The sequence below is a fragment of the Macaca mulatta genome, chromosome 2, assembly GCF_049350105.2.
Source record: "Macaca mulatta isolate MMU2019108-1 chromosome 2, T2T-MMU8v2.0, whole genome shotgun sequence".
Lineage (NCBI taxonomy): Eukaryota > Metazoa > Chordata > Mammalia > Primates > Cercopithecidae > Macaca > Macaca mulatta.
In genome coordinates, this window is record NC_133407.1 from 96637665 (window position 1) to 96654549 (window position 16885).

A 16885-nucleotide genomic window follows, 5' to 3' on the forward strand; every position below is an offset into this window, starting at 1 on the left:
ATAATGACCTCCAGCTGCATCAATGTTGCAACAAAGAACATGATTTTGTTCTTTTTTATGGCTGCATAGTATTCCTGGAGAGAGAGAGATATATAATATTTTCCTTTATGTTATATATAACATATACCATATAGAATATAATATTATTGTATATGTATAATAATATATTATGTATTATATAACAATATATTGTATAATATAATTATAATATAATATATGTATTATATATTATATTATATATTATATTGTATATTATAACATAATTCCTTTATATATTATATACACACACACACACACACACATATTTTCTTTATCCAATCCACTATTGATCGGCAACTAGGTTGATTCCATATCTTTGCTGTTGTGATAGTCCTGTGATGAACACGTGAGTCTTTTTGGTAGAACGATTTTTCTTTTTAATACATACCTAGTAATGAGATTGCTGAGTTGAACAGTAACTCTAAGTTCTCTGAGAAATCTCCACACTGCTTTCCACAGTGGCTGAACTAATTTACATTCCCACCAGCAGTGTATAAGCGTTCTCTGTTCTCTGCAGCTTTGCTGGCATCTGCTGTTTTTTGATTTTTTAATAATAGCCATTTAATAATTGCCATCTGGTGTCAGATGGTATCTCATTGTGGTTTTGACTTGCATTTCTGATGATCAGTGATGTAGAGCATTATTTCACATGCTTGTTGGCTGCTTATATGTCCTTTTCTGAGAAGTGTCTGTTCATGTCTTTTGCCCACTTTTTAATGGGGTTATTTGTTTTTTGTTTGTTGAATCATTTAAGTTCCTTATAGATTCCCTCCCTCCCTCCCTTCCCCCACTTTCTTTTTTTTTTTTTTTTTTGAGACGGAGTCTCGCTGTGTCCCCCAGGCTGGAGTGCAGTGGCGTGATCTCGGCTCACTGCAAGCTCCGGCTCCAGGGTTCACGCCATTCTCCCGCCTCAGCCTCCCAAGTAGCTGGGACTACAGGCACCCGCCACCACGCCCGGCTAGTTTTCTGTATTTTTAGTAGAGACGGGGTTTCACCATGTTAGCCAGGATAGTCTCGATCTCCTGACCTCGTGATCCACCCGCCTCGGCCTCCCAAAGTGCTGGGATTACAGGCTTGAGCCACCGCGCCCGGCCTCCCCTACTTTCTTTTTGTCTTTCTTTCTTTCTTCTTTCTTTTTTTCTTCAGGGTTTCACTCCTGTTGCCCAGATTGGAGTGCAGTGGCATGATCTCAGCTCACTGCAACCTCTGCCTCCTGGGCTCGAGCAATTCTCCTGCCTTAGCCTCCCGAGTAGCTGGGACTACAGGCATGCACCACTGCGCCCAGCTAAGTTTTGTAATTTTTCTAGAGGCGGGGGTTTTGCCATGTTGCCCAGGCTGGTCTTGAACTCCTTAGCTCAAGCGATCTGCCCACCAGACCTCCCGAAGAGCTAGGATTACAGGTGTGAGCTACCTGGCCCCGCCAGATTCTGTATATGAGACCTTTATTGGATGCATAGCTTGCAAATATTTTCTCCCATTCTGTAGGTTGTCATTTACTCTTTAGTTTAATTAGGTTTACTCTTTAGTTTAATTAGAAACTCTAGTTTAATTAGGTCTCACTTGTCAATTTTTGTTTTTGCTGCAACTGCTTTTGAGGACTTAGTCATAAATTCTTCCCCAAGGCCAATGTCCAAAATGGTGTTTCCTAGGTTTTCTTCTAGGATTCTTATAGTTTGAGGTCTTACATTTAAATCTTTAATCCACCTTGAGTTAATTTTTGTATATAGTGAAAAGTAGGGGTCCAATTTCATTCTTTTGCATGTGGCTAACTGGCCATCCCAGCACCATTTATTCAATAGGAAATCCTTTCCCCATTGCTTATTTTTGTTAACTTTGTCAAAGATCTGATGATTATAGGTGTGTGGCTTTATTTCTGGATTCTCTATTTTGTTCCATTGGTCTATGTGTCTGTTTTTGTATCAGTACCATGATGTTTTGGTTACTGTAGCCTTATAGTTAGTTTAAAGTCAGGTAATATGATGCCTCTGGCTTTGTTCTTTTTGCTTAGGATTGCTTTGGCTCTTTGGGCTTTTCTTTTTTATCATTATTATTAGAGGTAGAGTCTTTCTCTGTTACCCAGGCTGGAGCGCAGTGGCATCATCATAGCTCACAGCCGCCTTGAACTTCTGGGCTCAAGCATCTTCCCATCTCAGCCTCCTGAGTAGCCAGAACTATAGGTGTGTGCCACCATGCCTGTCTACTTAAAAAAATTTGTTTTGGTATCAGACTCAGGGAAAAAATAAAAAAAATTAAAACTAAATAGAAGACCAAAATAAAAAAAGAGAAAACAAATTTTTGTAGAGATGAGGTCTCAGTGTTTCCCAGCCTGGTCTCGAACTCCTGGCCTCAAGTGATCTTCCCATCTCAACTTCTCAAAGTGCTGGGATTACAGCCATGAGCCACTGTGCCTGGCCTCAATTCAGTTACTTCAAAACCTGTCCTCTGTGTCCCCTATTTCCCCCCAGTACTGAGCCTGCACTATTACCTGCAATAGCTGTGCCTGGGATTCTCCTGCAAACATGATCACACACATTCAATCCAGTACCTTCAGTGCAATCAGGCAGACACACGCAGGCACTCACCCTCTCTCTGTGTGCATGCAGACCAAATTGATGACAATGGCCAGCTTTCAGAGCCCCATAAGCTATGCATATCCCAAACATTATCTCTAATCTTAGCACCTGCCCTGTAGGGTAAGTGTTATTATCCCTTTAGTCTGCTCCAGTTTGAGACTCAGGTTTGAGAATTTAGGCAAGGCAAGAACCCAGAGTGCACCTCATCACATTAAAATATTAATTATCTTGTAGGTTATACAGTATGGCCTTCCAGGTCTTTTGAAGTAGCAGGATGCGTATCTTGAATGAGTATTGGAATTTCAAGAAGGGAGATAAGATTGCTGAGGTATTTAATCATTACCTGTTCCACATCATACAGAGGGACATTTTCAACATTACTCTTAAAAATGAGACCAATGCTATTCTGAGAATATTATTCTTTCTTACTTTTCCTCTTTGACTGTAATTTGCTTGGCGTGTTATTCCTGTTTCTATTAAGGTTATTCCTTCTTTGGTTTACAGACTAATGAGCCTGGTATGTTTTTATGTATCCAAACACTAATTTTCATTCTGATGTTGACTGGAACCTCTTGTCTTTCATTCTTTAGTATTTTTGTAAGGAAATGCTTCCAATATTCTTACTTTTAAACCCAAATTGACTCATGCAACCATACAATCTATTATGTATTCTAGTAAAGTTGTGCTGGATCATTTACATATGAAGATGCGTATTATTTTGTTATGATCATTTCATTTATCCTTTTATGACAAGGTGTGAGAAAAAGCAGTCCCTGACCCCCGGGAGTTGGCTTGGCACTCACTTATGGGTTTTTTCTGTTGCATGTAAACAATTCCACAGAACACCAGTATTGGATAAGGCCACCCAGATGGGAATGGCTCTAGATAAAAACAAGAACATTCCCTAATCACGTCTGAACATAGACAAAACATGAACATTCTCCAAACCACAGAGATGACCAAACCTCCCCCTATCCTGGCTAATATGAGTGACTGCTGCTTTTTCACATTGATAGCTTTAGCCTGGCTCTAGTCTTCCCTCCTTCTAGATGAAGTTAATTAAAATACCCAACCATAGAACTACTCCCACTTCTTGATGGAATCCAATCCAAAGCAAAGCATCGCTTTCATGAATCTTTCCAAAAGCTGCCCCCTAAACCCTAAATCCTACAGTAAGTCCTTTCTAATACCCTCTTACCAAGACATCCTGCATTTCCCTGTGGCCTGCATTCTCCCTCCCTGCAATGTACAATAAACTGAACTTGTTCAACGGCAAGTGTGTTCCCAAGGAGGCTGGGAGGCGTTGATAGATATAATGATGTTTTTGGAATTATGTATGTAGATAGATTATATTATCTATGAATTCCATTTCAAGATAGTAAATGGGCTTTACAAAGCATTTGCTACAAAAAGTGGGTATTGAATTTGGTAGGATCATTGCTAATGATGTTCTGATCATGGCCCTGCCTAGGGCTACATCCTAAATTCTGGTAGATTGCTTATTGCTACATTTGCATAGAAATCCTGCTTGTGAAGGTAAGGTTTGCTTGAGGATGCCACTTAAATGATTGGTTAGTATTAAATCACCCCGCCCTTCCCATGCCCAAATTGTCCTCAAACTAAATACAGAACAAACTATTCTACTTTGCAGCTTAAGAAAAATGAGTAGGGAGGGACTGCTCCAGGTCAGTCTTGTCCTCCAGACTCTGGCTTTGATCGCCTTTGTCATATAGGGTACTATTGTCTGGGCATTAGGTCTTGCTATGCTCATTTAGGACACTCATGTATTGCTATCATTTGTTTTTCAGATGTGTGCTTTTTCTTCTGCCAGCACTTCTGGCATCTCAATCGTGTTGCAGGAACTGTTAAAGTAAATCAGTGGATAAAAGTGCTTTTATGACCTTGCGGAATGAAACTGACATCCTTTCTTACTTTTCAAAAACTAGCTGCTTTAAAAGGGAAGAATAGGCACTTAGGAAATTCTGAGAAGCCCCAAAGATTAAGACAATGCTGCTTCATTAAAAAAAAAAAAAAAAAAAAATTAGCTACATATGTAAGCATTGTTTCCCGAGGACATACCCTCTCCATCTCGGCATACTTTTGTCACTTGCTATGCCTGGGTGCATGATGAAGACCAACTGGTCAAAGAAGTGTTGCTTTTAAGCGTGTGGGAGGAGGCAGTTTAGATTACTTAGGGTTAATCATTAATATATGATTTAATAAGTTCATTGTTTATTTTTTATCCAACCACACCTCCACCCCAGGTCCATGAGGGCGGGGACGTTTGATTGGTTTGCTGTTGCCTGTCAAGAGCTTTAAAAATGTCAAATAAATATTTACTCCATGCACAAATGACTGAATCAGTCCATCCCTCAGTGATTCATCTGTTTTTCCTCTTCCTTTCCCCATATCGGGTGTGCGAACCTCTGAGCACCAAGTACCCAGTTGGCCCCCTCTCCCGCCCACTTGAAGGAAGAAGGCGCAGCGGCGCTGGGGCCTGACTAGGGCACCCACGTGAAGCGCTGCGCTCAGCCTCCTGGACCCGGTACCTCCCCAGGCTCTGAGGAGAGCAGCAGCCCCAGGACGGGCGGGTACGCCAAGTTCTGGGGACCCTCTCCCAAGCGCTGTCAGGGCGGCGGGGTGGCGCGTGCTCCTCCCTAGGGCGCCAGCTCAGGAAATCGCTCTGGGCAGAGACGGGCTTGTGTCCGCACCCGCAGCCTCCGCCTCAATACCCTAGGGGAGAGGGACGCGAGCAAGGGTGCCGGGCCCAGGCTCCCCAGCCATTCTCAGGCCAGAACCCCCTTTTTTAACAAGAGATGGCCGTGGTGTGTAGCGGACTCTACCAGGGACAGTCTGGCAGAACTGGGCTCCTTGCATTCCCCAGTATATCGGCTAATTCCGTGCCCTTGGCAAACTTTATATTTTGATTTCAAATATAAAAATAATCAATAGGCCGAGCGCCGTGGCTCGCGCCTGTAATCCCAGCATTTTGGGAGGCAGAGGCGAACGGATCGCCTGAGGTCAGGAGTTCAAGAGCAGCTTGGCCAACATGGTGAAACCCCGTCTCTACTAAAACTACAAAAAAATTAGCCGGGCATGGTGGCAGGCGCCTGTAATCCCAGCTACTCAGGAGGCTAAGGCAGGAGAATCTCTTGAACCTGGAGGCGGAGATTGCAGTGGGCCGAGATCGCACCACTGCACTCCAGCCTGGGCAACAAGAGCGAAACTCCTTCTCAAATAAATAAATAAATAATCAATAGCATTACCCATATCCTTTCTTTTGTCCGTGGTAAAACAATCAAAAGTACAAAAAAAAAAAAAAAAAAAGTGAAAATGAAGTCTGTCTCCCAGTCCCCACGCCCCCAGATTCTGTCTGGGGCGCCTGGACAGTCGGCACTGGAAAGCGTGAGCAAGCAGCCACGCAGAGAGCGCACTGCGGTTATCATCGGAGATGAGGTCTCCGAATCTGCGACTTCTACGAGGGGCTCGCGAGAGGGAAGTTAGGAGCTGGTTTCGCGAGGACGGATGGGGTTGGCACACAGTGCGAGGAGAAAGGGGTTCTCCCGGTTGAGCGCCGGCTGGCTCCGCTCAGTGTCATCAAAGAATTGCGAAGTAGAGGAGAAAGCGGCTGATTACCAAGGACGCCTTGGGCAGTGAGGAAGGTGGAGGGCGAAGGGGAGTAAATATATGTGGGCTCCAGCGCAGCCAGAAGGTGGCCTTCAGCAGTACCTAGGGAGTGGGAGAGAGGGACAGGGGGTGGGGGGAGAGAGAGAAGGAGAGAAGAGAAAGAGGAGGAGGGGAAGAGAGAAACCTGTGGGGATTCAGACCGATGCCTGGGTGAGGCTTTGAGGGTTGGGGACTATGAATATGGCTCGCTAGCCTTCCTGTGGTCCCTTTTGCACTCACAGGCTAGTGAACAGAGAGGGAATTGGATTTTCTTTCTTTCTTTCTTTCTTTTTTTTTTTTTTTTGAGACGGAGTCTCGCTCAGTCACCCAGGCTGGAGTGCGGTGGCCGGATCTCTGCTCACTGCAAGCTCCGCCTCCCGGGTTTACGCCATTCTCCTGGCTCAGCCTCCCGAGTAGCTGGGACTACAGGCGCTCGCCACCTCGCCCGGCTAGTTTTTTGTACTTTTTAGTAGAGACGGGGTTTCACCGTGTTAGCCAGGATGGTCTCGATCTCCTGACCTCGTGATCCGCCCGTCTCGGCCTCCCAAAGTGCTGAGATTACAGGCTTGAGCCACCGCGCCCGGCCTCTTTTTTTTTTTTTTTTTGAGACAGAGTCTCGCTCTGTCGCCCAGGCTGGGGCGCAGTGGCGCTATCTTGGCTCACTGCAAGCTCCGCCTCCCGGGTTCACGCTATTCTCCTGCCTCAGCCTCCGGAGTAGCTGGGACTGCAAGCGCCCGCCACCGCGCCCGGCTGATTTTTTTTGTATTTTTAGTAGAGACGGGGTTTCACCGTGTTAACCAGGATGGTTTCGATCTCCTGACCTCTTGATCTGCCCGCCTTGGCCTTCCAAAGTGCTGGGATTACAGGCGTGAGCCACCGCACCTGGCCGGGAATTGGATTTTCATCTTCCATCTGGTGTATGATAGGCCCTCAATAGCCAGGGCGAATGAACTAAATAGCTAACTACCTCACATACTCTCATCAGACAGAATAATGCTCAACGTGGTCCTGGGATTAACCCCAGTCCCACCTTAAGATATTGGCAAAATCCTTAGTTGGGTAAGACTCAGGGGAAGTCCTTGTCTTCAGAACGTTCATCTCTTCTCCTTTTCATTCATTTTTCTCTTCATCTTTCTTTCAGCCTGGGTAACAGTCTCACTCTGTCACCCAGGCTGGAGTGTAGTGGCATCCAGTCCAGTGTATTCTGCAGACAGTGCCAAGACCAGCACTTGGTTAACGAAGCTTGGGCAACACTGTGGAGCAAAGCAGGACCAGTTTCACTAGACTTGAGCAAATCTGTGTTGCCTTCACAGGGTAGGAAAGGAAGGAGGAAGGGCGAAATAAGGAAGGAGGCTTTGCTGTCTACTTCTGGTCCTGGAACAGGGCCAATCTTTAGTATCTGTGTTAAAAAATGTTCCTGGATTTCCTTCTACACCTGGCTGCCTTTTCTTGGTCTGCTCCCAAGTGCCTCTCTTTCCTTTCCCAATTATATGTGGGTGCCTCCCAAAGTTCTAAGCCCTCCTCCTTGCACCCTCTCCCTCGTGACCTCACCCACCTCCATGGATTTAATGGCCATTCACTTGTGCATGATGCCCGGATCTCCCTCTCTACCCATCCCTTTCTCTGGAGCTCCAGACTCACACATCTAGTTGCTTCCAGAACACCTCAAACTGCATCTCTCCATCCAGAATTCATCTCTTGCCCTCCACCTCCCTGCCCTGGTTTTCATGATCTGAGCGATTGTGTCCACTTTCCTCCCAGCTGCCCAAACTGTGGCTCCTTCCCCCACTTGTTCACCCCACCAATCTCAAGCCCCTGAGATTGACATCCTGTCAGGAGCCATTTAAATCAGCTCTCCAACCATGCAATTTGCAATTTCCTCTTTCCCCTTATCTGGCCACCATCACCTGTCAGCTTCCACACTGGTCCCTGAGTTTCCAGGTTTGCTCTGCTCCCGGCCTCATTCCACATGAAGCCATATTCCAAAATGGGTATTTGATAATTACTTCAGAATAAGTGCAAAGTTACTTCATGTGGCCCAGAAGGACACTGACCCTTGTCTGCTTTTCCATGGCTCACCACTGCCAGTTCAAACATTAAGTTCAGCCATTTGGCTTTTGTTCACATCCTTGAATGTTCATACTCTCTGTGGCCTGGCAACCTACCCGTGGCCCTTTCTTTCCCTCTCCACCATTTTTCCTCCATTTCATCTGTCCATACTCATGCTTCAGGCCCCTGTGGAAACACCGCTTTTCTCAGACAAATTCCCTGACTTCCAAGTCTGGTTAGCTGTCCCTCATCACAGCCCTTTTCAGACTGTGCTTGGCTTACTATTTATTTGCCTTTCTCCTCCCACTGGACTATAATCAGCTTAAAGTCAGGGATCCTAGCATCTGGGTCACTTCATTGTTCTCAGGGCCTAGCATGAAGTCTGGCATATAATAGATTCTTAATAAATATTGAGTACCTACTTAGATGAATAAAGGGAAGAATTGAATTGCTGGAAATAAATGAAGATCAACCAAATGAGAACAAACAAAGGCGACTGATTCAGAGCTTGCTATAGCAAGGGAGTTGGCCACCATCACTTATGTTTTGACAGAGAATCCAAGGCAGGTAGAGGAGTGGGAAAGTTTTATAGTGGAAAAAAAGGAGAAGGCTTCACGTATGCCCTGATTGAGGCTGTTAGCCTCTAAATATTATTTTTTAATCTTTAAAAATAAGTGTCACTGGCTGGGCATGGTGGCTCATGCCTGTAATCCCAGCATGTTGGGAGGCCGAGGCTGGTGGATCAGCTGAGGTCAGGAGTTCAAGACCAGTCTGGCCAGCGTGGTGAAACCCCATCTCTACTAAAAATATAAAATTAACTGGTCATGGTGGCACATGCCTGTAATCCCACCTACTTGGGAGGCTGAGGCAGAAGAATTGCTTGAACCCAGAGACAGAGGTTATGGTGAGCTGAGATCGTGCCATTGCACTCTAGCCTGGGCAACATGAGCGAAACTCCATCTCAAAAATAAATAAATAAATAAATATCACTTACCTGCACACCCAGCACTCTCTCTCCCACTAGGGAGAATATGTAAGGGAAGAGGTCTATATGGTATTATACAGTCAGAACTGCAATTAGAACCTATAGTGATTAAATTCCTTTTTTTTTTCTTTTTTTTTTTTTTTTTGTGAGACAGAGTCTCACTCTGTCACCCAGGCTGGAGGGCAGTGATCTTGGCTCACTGTAATCTCCACCTCCAGGGTTCTGCCTCAGCCTCCCAAGTAGTTGTGATTACAGGCACCTGCCACCACACCTGGCTTTTTTTATATATATATATATTTTTAGTAGAGACAGGGTTTTACTACCTTGGCCAGGCTGGTCTTGAACTCCTGACATCGTGATCCACCCGCCTCGGCCTTCCAAAATGCTGGAATTACAAGCGTGAGCCAGCGTGTCTGGCCTTAAATTCCTTTAAAGTGAAGTTATTGGCTGGGCACGGTGGCTCACACCTGTAATCCCAGCACTTTGGGAGGCCGAGGTGGGTGGATCATCTGAGGTCAGGAGTTTGAGACCAGCCTGGCCAACATGGTGAAACCCCGTCTCTATTAAAACTACAAAAATTAGCCGGGTATGGTGGTGGGTGCCTGTAATCCCAGCTACTCGGGAGGCTGAGGCTGGAGAATCGCTTGAACCTGGGAGGCAGAGGTTGTGGTGAACCCAGATCTCACCACTGCACTCCAGCCTGGGTGATGCAGCAAGACTCCATCTCAAAAATAAATAAATACATAAAAATGAATTATTATTATTATTTTGGAAGGGCTCCAAAAATCATAACAAATACAATTGATGGAAATCATGCTGGAGTGGTCATACTCCCATATGCAGGGTATGAAGGTTAATTTTATGTGTCAACTTGTATAGGCTCTGGCACCCAATTGTTTGGTGAAACATCAGTCTAGATGTTGCTGTAAAGGTATTTTTGGGGTACAATTAACATTTAAATCAGTAGATTTTGAGTAAGCCTATTATCTTCTATAATGTGTCTGGGTCTCGTGCAGTCAGTTGAAGGCCTTAGAGAATAGATTAGGTCTCCTAAGGAAGAAGGGATTCTGCCTCCAGACTGCCTTCAGACTCAAGACTGCAACATCACCCTTCACTGTTCTCCCACCCACTGGCCTGCCCTGCAGATTTTAGACTTGCCAGCCCCAACAATCGCATGAGATGGTTCCTTAAAATCCCTATTAACTCCCAACAATTGCATGAGCCTGCCCCTTAAAATCCCTATTATCTCTCTACTCATCCATTCATCTATCTACACATCCTATTGGTTTTGTTTCTCTGAAAAACCCTAATACATTGGGCAAGGTCCAGATGTGCAGACAAAAATTCTCCCCCCAACAAGCACAAGTGAATATGTGCAGGACTAACCTCTGTACCTGACTCCCAACTTTTCCTCTAGTCTTCTGCAACTCTAATTCCTCTTTATCAGTTCAGACCTAGAATCAGATAACACGCATTTACATTTGTTGTCCGAGGGATTACACTATAGCAGGTGATTTTCAGCCAGTGTATGATGTCATTAACATTATAAGCATCTTGTTTCCAAGTTGAAGAAGGAAGGATTCTCTAAGAAAGAATGTTCCACGAACAGGTAGAGGGATGTGTTTATCATAAAGCATCCTGAAGTACATCTGTGGTAAGCCTCCAGGGTGAGGGCAGAGCCAGGCTTTGTGGGGCCTAATGCTTATACAATTTAGAGGACTCTCTTTAGGAAAAAATAATACACAAAAATAGTACATTTGCAAATTTTCAGTGATAGGTGACCATGCGAACACCTTGCTAAAGCCTCTTCCAGGGCCTTGGGCAGGACGAGTAAGGTGAAGGGCCTTGAAGCTTAAACTTAATTAGTTCCGGTATATCTGACTCTGCTTCGGGGCTTTTTGGGGTGGGGACAGAAAGACAGATGCTGGCCTCTCCCTGGGTTGGTTCTTCCACCTCTGGGGAGGAAAGTTGGGGCTGGCCTGGTTCCAGCTGCTTGAGAGACACATTTCTCTTCCTGTAAGATGCAGTCTTCCCTCCCATCCAAGCCCTGCCGGTGTGAGTTGCCAGATTCCTGGCTCCTTCTTTATCCCTTTCCTTTCTCCCCTTCTCTAATATTAACCCCTTGTCCCAGAATCTCAAAGGCCTGTTTTCTGTGCTCTTGTACACTGCTTCTTTAGAATGCATCCAATTGTCTTGTCTCTCTTTTCTTTTTTTCTCTTCTCTTCTATCTTCTCTCCTCTCCTCTCCTCTTCTTTCCCTTCCCATCCCTTCCCTTCTTCCTTCCTTCCTTCCTTCCTTCCTTCCTTCCTTCCTTCCTCTCTCTCTCTCTCTCTTTCTTTTTTTTTTTTTTTGAGTCAGGGTCTCACTCTGTCACCCAGGCTGGAGTGTAGTGGCATGATTATGGCTCACTGCAGCCTCTACCTCCCAAGCTCAAGCGATCCTCTCACCTCAGCCTTCTGAGTAGCTGGGACCACAGGTCTGTGCCACCGCACTTGGCTATTTTGTGTGTGTGTGTGTGTTTTTAGAGACAGGGTTTTGCCATATTGTGCAGGCTGGTCTCAAACTCCTGACCCCAAGTGATCTGCCCACCTCTGCCTCCCAAAGTGCTGGGATTATAGGCCTGAGCCACTGCACCTGGTCCACACTGCTTCTTTAGAGTGCATCCAATGATATTTTCAAATAACAGTGTGCAGCCTGTCTTGTCTGCCATCCCGCAAACCTCTCTGTGCTTCTTGAAGCTTCTCATGGTCTGAGGAGAGCATTCCTGGCTGCACACAGGATGTCGTAATTGCAGCAGCTTCATCATGGGGACTTTTCTCTATGGTCCTTTCTCCACATCTGTGACCAGCCATCTCTTTTCTTTTTGCCTCTTCAGATTTCTAAATGCTGGGTGTGTCCATCTCACTTAAGCTGACTCATACTATTAGAAGCAATGGCTTTCTAACTGTACCCAGAGATATGTAATTTTATATAATTTGCTTTCATATATTTCACCGAATATGTGAATTTATTAGCACCTCATCCTGAGAGAAGACCAATGATTGGTTGAAAATATTCCTGCACATTCCAGGGTACTGACACCCTCAGATTCTCTCTCAGCTCTGAGTTCCTGTGTCTTCAGAACCACTGAGATCACTTGCACCCCATTTCATGGCAGTTCTTTCACCCCGTTCTTTTCCTACCAATTGAGATCTGGGCTCTTTCTCTGGCTTCCCCTCTGAATCACTCACATGAAACGTGTACACATGTAATAGACTTTACTGAATGAGTTGGAACAACAGAGTTGTTTTGTATCACAGAAAAACACAAACAATTTAACATTATATTTAAATCACCTTCATTTTTGACAAGCATCTTTGGAATTCCTCCCTGGCCTCCTTTCTCCCTAGTCTTGACCCCCTGCTAAATTGATTGCCAACCACACACCCCCAAATGCCCAACCTTCTCATTCCTTCCTCTCTCATAAGGCAGAAGTGGCCTCATTTAGTTTAGGTTTAAAAAACAAAAAATGGCCAGGTGCGGTGGCTCATGCCTGTAATCCCAGCACTTTGGGAGGCCGAGGTGGGCGGATCGCCTGAGGTCAGGAGTTTGAGACCAGCCTGGCCAAGGTGTTGAAACCCTGTCTCTACTAAAAATGCAAAAATTAGCCGGGCGTGGTGGCAGGCGCCTGTAGTCCCAGCTACTCGGGAGGCTGAGGCAGGAGAATTGCTTGAACCCAGGAGATGGAGGTTGCAGTGAGCGGAGACTGAGCCATTGCACTCCAGCCTGGGGGACGGAGTGAGACTCCATCTCAAAAACAAATAAACAAACACAACAAAAAACACAAAAGTTCCTCATACTGCCATACTGAGAGTGAATAAAAAACAGAGAAATTAAGAAAACAGAAGACTTCTCCATTATGGAAAAACGGAGCTCCTCTCTTTCACACATTGAGACTTCATTTGCAGGCATCCCCGTGCATACAGTAGTCCTGCACCACCTAAGATATACAGTGTCCACGAGCCCTCTTTCCTCTCCGTCTACTTCCTCAATTCATTTCCTCCTCTTGGATCCTGAAAACTGTCAGAAAAAAGCACTACTGTTCTCATTTCATGTAGTGCTTGGCCAGAATAATGATACAGAAAAGAAACAGACCTGGAGAGAAGAGAGTGATGGATGAGAAGTTGCCTCAGGAACTAGCAGGTTTATTTGGGAATAAGGAAGATGGCTACTGAGATGGAAACCAGCCTGTGAATTCCAGGACATTTCCATGCTATGCATGCCATGGGTGCCCTTGAAACTCTCCTTACAAAAGGCATAGAACAAGGACAGTTTCTGTAGCTAGACGCTTCCATCCAGCAGCACGGCCTCTGCCCTGAGCTTCTCAAACTCTTCGCTACTGGAATTGGTGAGGCACGGCTGGTACCTGGGCCCTGGGAACGCTGTCCAGGAGGAGCAGTGACGGTGCTAGAGGCTGCAGAGGCCATAAACAGCAACCAGCACGGCAGCCCCCAAGCCCAGGTGTCAGGAGAAGAGAGTGAGGAAGGCAAGGTCCGTGGGGTTCTCCACTTGCAGGGCTGTCCGGAGGGAGGCACAAACATCAGCACACACAGCTGCAGCATCCAGTTGCTGAGCACCAGCCCCGTCCAGGTCTTGAGCACCCAGAGTTGGGGCTGGACAGGGACCTAGACCTTGAAGGTGAGCACCAGGGAGACCAGGAAGGTGGGCACGCTGAAGAGCTCGTACACATGGATCTCCAGGGTGCCCTTGTTCTCAATGTGGGCTGCCATCAGTAGTGCCAGCACATAGGAGCCCAGGGCCTCGGCTGCTTGCTCCAGCTTCATATTCTGCCACACCTGACATGACTGGCTTACGAAGTCCACCACGCCACTGAGCATAAAGAACCCATACATGGTGATGTGCTGCTGGCTGTCCTTGAACACAAATGCCCACCGCGGATCCTCCCAGTCTACCATCATCAGCTGATTTACTCCAGACGGGTAGAATAACATGGGTAAGATGCCAGCCAGGGTGATGACCACCTTCACCACACCTTCTAGTGGCACCAGTTGCCACCATCTGTGTCCTAACTTCTCCCTGGGGGGCAGAGGGAGTTTGAGGAGCCTCTGTTTCCATAGCAGGGCCAGAGACACCAGCACCAAATAGTAGAATGAGTAGAGGAGGAAGAACATTGCTGGCAGCAGGTGTCCCTCGAGAGTGCCCATGGCTTTAGTGTGTGTGTCGGGGCCAACAGGGCGAAGGCTGGCAGATAAGCAGCAACCTCACACGCACACGACCAGCATCCTCACAGGCGGGAGTGGCCGCCTCTGAACCACAGAGAGATCATGCTGTTGAGCCCTACCCCTGCCTACCACACACAGAAAGGGATAGGTCTCGTTGCAGACACCTGAGCCATGCCCCAGGGTGGGACCGCTTTAAGAGGGCCCCCCAGGGTGGGACCGCTGCAGCCACCTTGCTCTGCTCCTTACTTAAATTGGCTAGGCCCAGCATTTCAATCTCTGCACCTCACTGCGGACATCAGTTTCACAGATGCTGATTCAGCGTTTCTTTCACCAGCCCCTCTGCCGCAGCACCCTACCCTTACAGAGAGGAGGCGAAGAGAGTGAAGGAGCTCCAGCAAAGAGGAATGGGGCTGACTCTGTCAGGCTGACTTTTCTCTCGGTGCTTGACACAGTACTACTTTTCTCTCATTTGAATTCCTCAACAACTCTATGAGGAGGTGTTATTAGGTGAAATTTTACAGGTGAAATGAAGGTTCAGAGCAGTGTGGGGACATGCACAAAGTGGTGCATCTGCCAGCTGGCACTGCAGAGCCAGGACGTGGACCCGGGTCTGCTCATCCGACAAAGCCTGAAGTTTATGCAAAACTACTGACATTCACCTCCAACCCCATAATCATGACTGTGGGGAATTTACTTCATCTTCTTGAGTCTCGGCTTCCTGATCTGTAGAATGGGAATAACAATTACTTCATAGATTTGTTACGAGAATTAAATGGAATAATAAATATAAAGTGTCTGATACATAGTGAACAATGATGGTGATTATGAATAATTTTCCTATTGTTATTACTAGCAGTCCTTGCTAAATGTCTATGATCCTGAAGTTGTTTAAGTATTTCTTTGAATGACACCAAAGCAAGAGTCATAAAGAAAAACAGTAACATATTTAATTACATTAAAAATTTTAAGTGGTTTTTTAATAAAAATTAAACATGTATTTATTAAAATTACAGTTTAAAAATTTCAAAAGAAAAACAAACTAAAAGTGCGCCCCATATGTAAGAAAGTGTCAGTCTCCTTACAACATAGAAAGCACTTACAAAGAAAAAAAGTAAAAAATATGGCCAGATGCCATGGCTCACACCTGTAACCCCAGCACTTTGGGAGGCCGAGGTGGGCACATTAAGAGATCAGGCGTTCGAGACCAGCATGGCCAAAACAGGGAAACCCCATCTTTACTAAAAATACAAAAATTAGCCAAGCATGGTGGTGCATGCCTGTAATCCCAGCTACTTGGGAGGCTGAGGCAGGAGAATTGCTTGAACCCAGGAGGCAGAGGTTGCAATGAGCAGAGATTGCACTCCTGCACTCCAGCCTGGGTGACAGAGCAAGACTCTGTCTCAGAAAAAAATAATAAATAAATAAACACCTCAAGAGAAAAATGGACAAAGGACAGAAAGTGGCTATTCACACCAAGGGAACTATAGATGGCTCATAAACATAAAAGTCAAACAATTTTGTGGGCCGTAGGATTCTTGGTTGACAAGTTTTCTTTTTTCTTTTAGAACTTTGAATATATCAGCCCCCTGCCTTCTGGTCTCCAAAGTTTCTGATGATAAATCTGCTAGTAATCTTATTGAGGATCCCTTGTATATGACAAAGTGCTTTTCTCTTGCTGCTTTCAAGAGTCTCACTTTGACTTTGGCTTTTGATGGTTTGATTATAATGTACTTTAACATGGATCTCTGAGTTCATCCTACTTGTTGAACTTCTTGGATATTTATATTCATGTCTATTATCAAATTTGGGATGTTTTCAGCTATTTCTTTAAACACTCTCTCTGCCCTTCTCTCTCTCTTCACTGGCTGCGGCAAGTGGTTTTCATTGACACAGGGACATAGAATTGCTGCTACAGAGGTGGTAAAGAGGTGTGGCCGAAATCCAGAGGAGACAGAGAGGTGTGACTGAAATCCAGAGGCGGTAGAGAGGTGTGACTGAAATCCAGAGGAGGCAGAGAGGTGTGGCTGAAATCCAGAGGAGGTAGAGAGGTGTGGCTGAAATCCAGAGGAGGTGGAGAGGTGTGGCTGAAATCCAGAGGAGGTAGAGAGGTGTGGCTGAAATCCAGAGGAGGTAGAGAGGTGTGGCTGTAATCCAGAGGAGGTAGAGAGGTGTGGCTGAAATCCAGAGGAGGTAGAGAGGTGTGGCTGAAATCCAGAGGAGGCAGAGAGGTGTGTAGGTACAGAGGTGGCAGAGAGGTGTGGCTGAAATCCAGAGGAGGCAGAGAGGTGTGTAGGTACAGAGGTGGTAGAGAGGTGTGGCTGAAATCCAGAGGAGGCAGAGAGGTGTGGCTG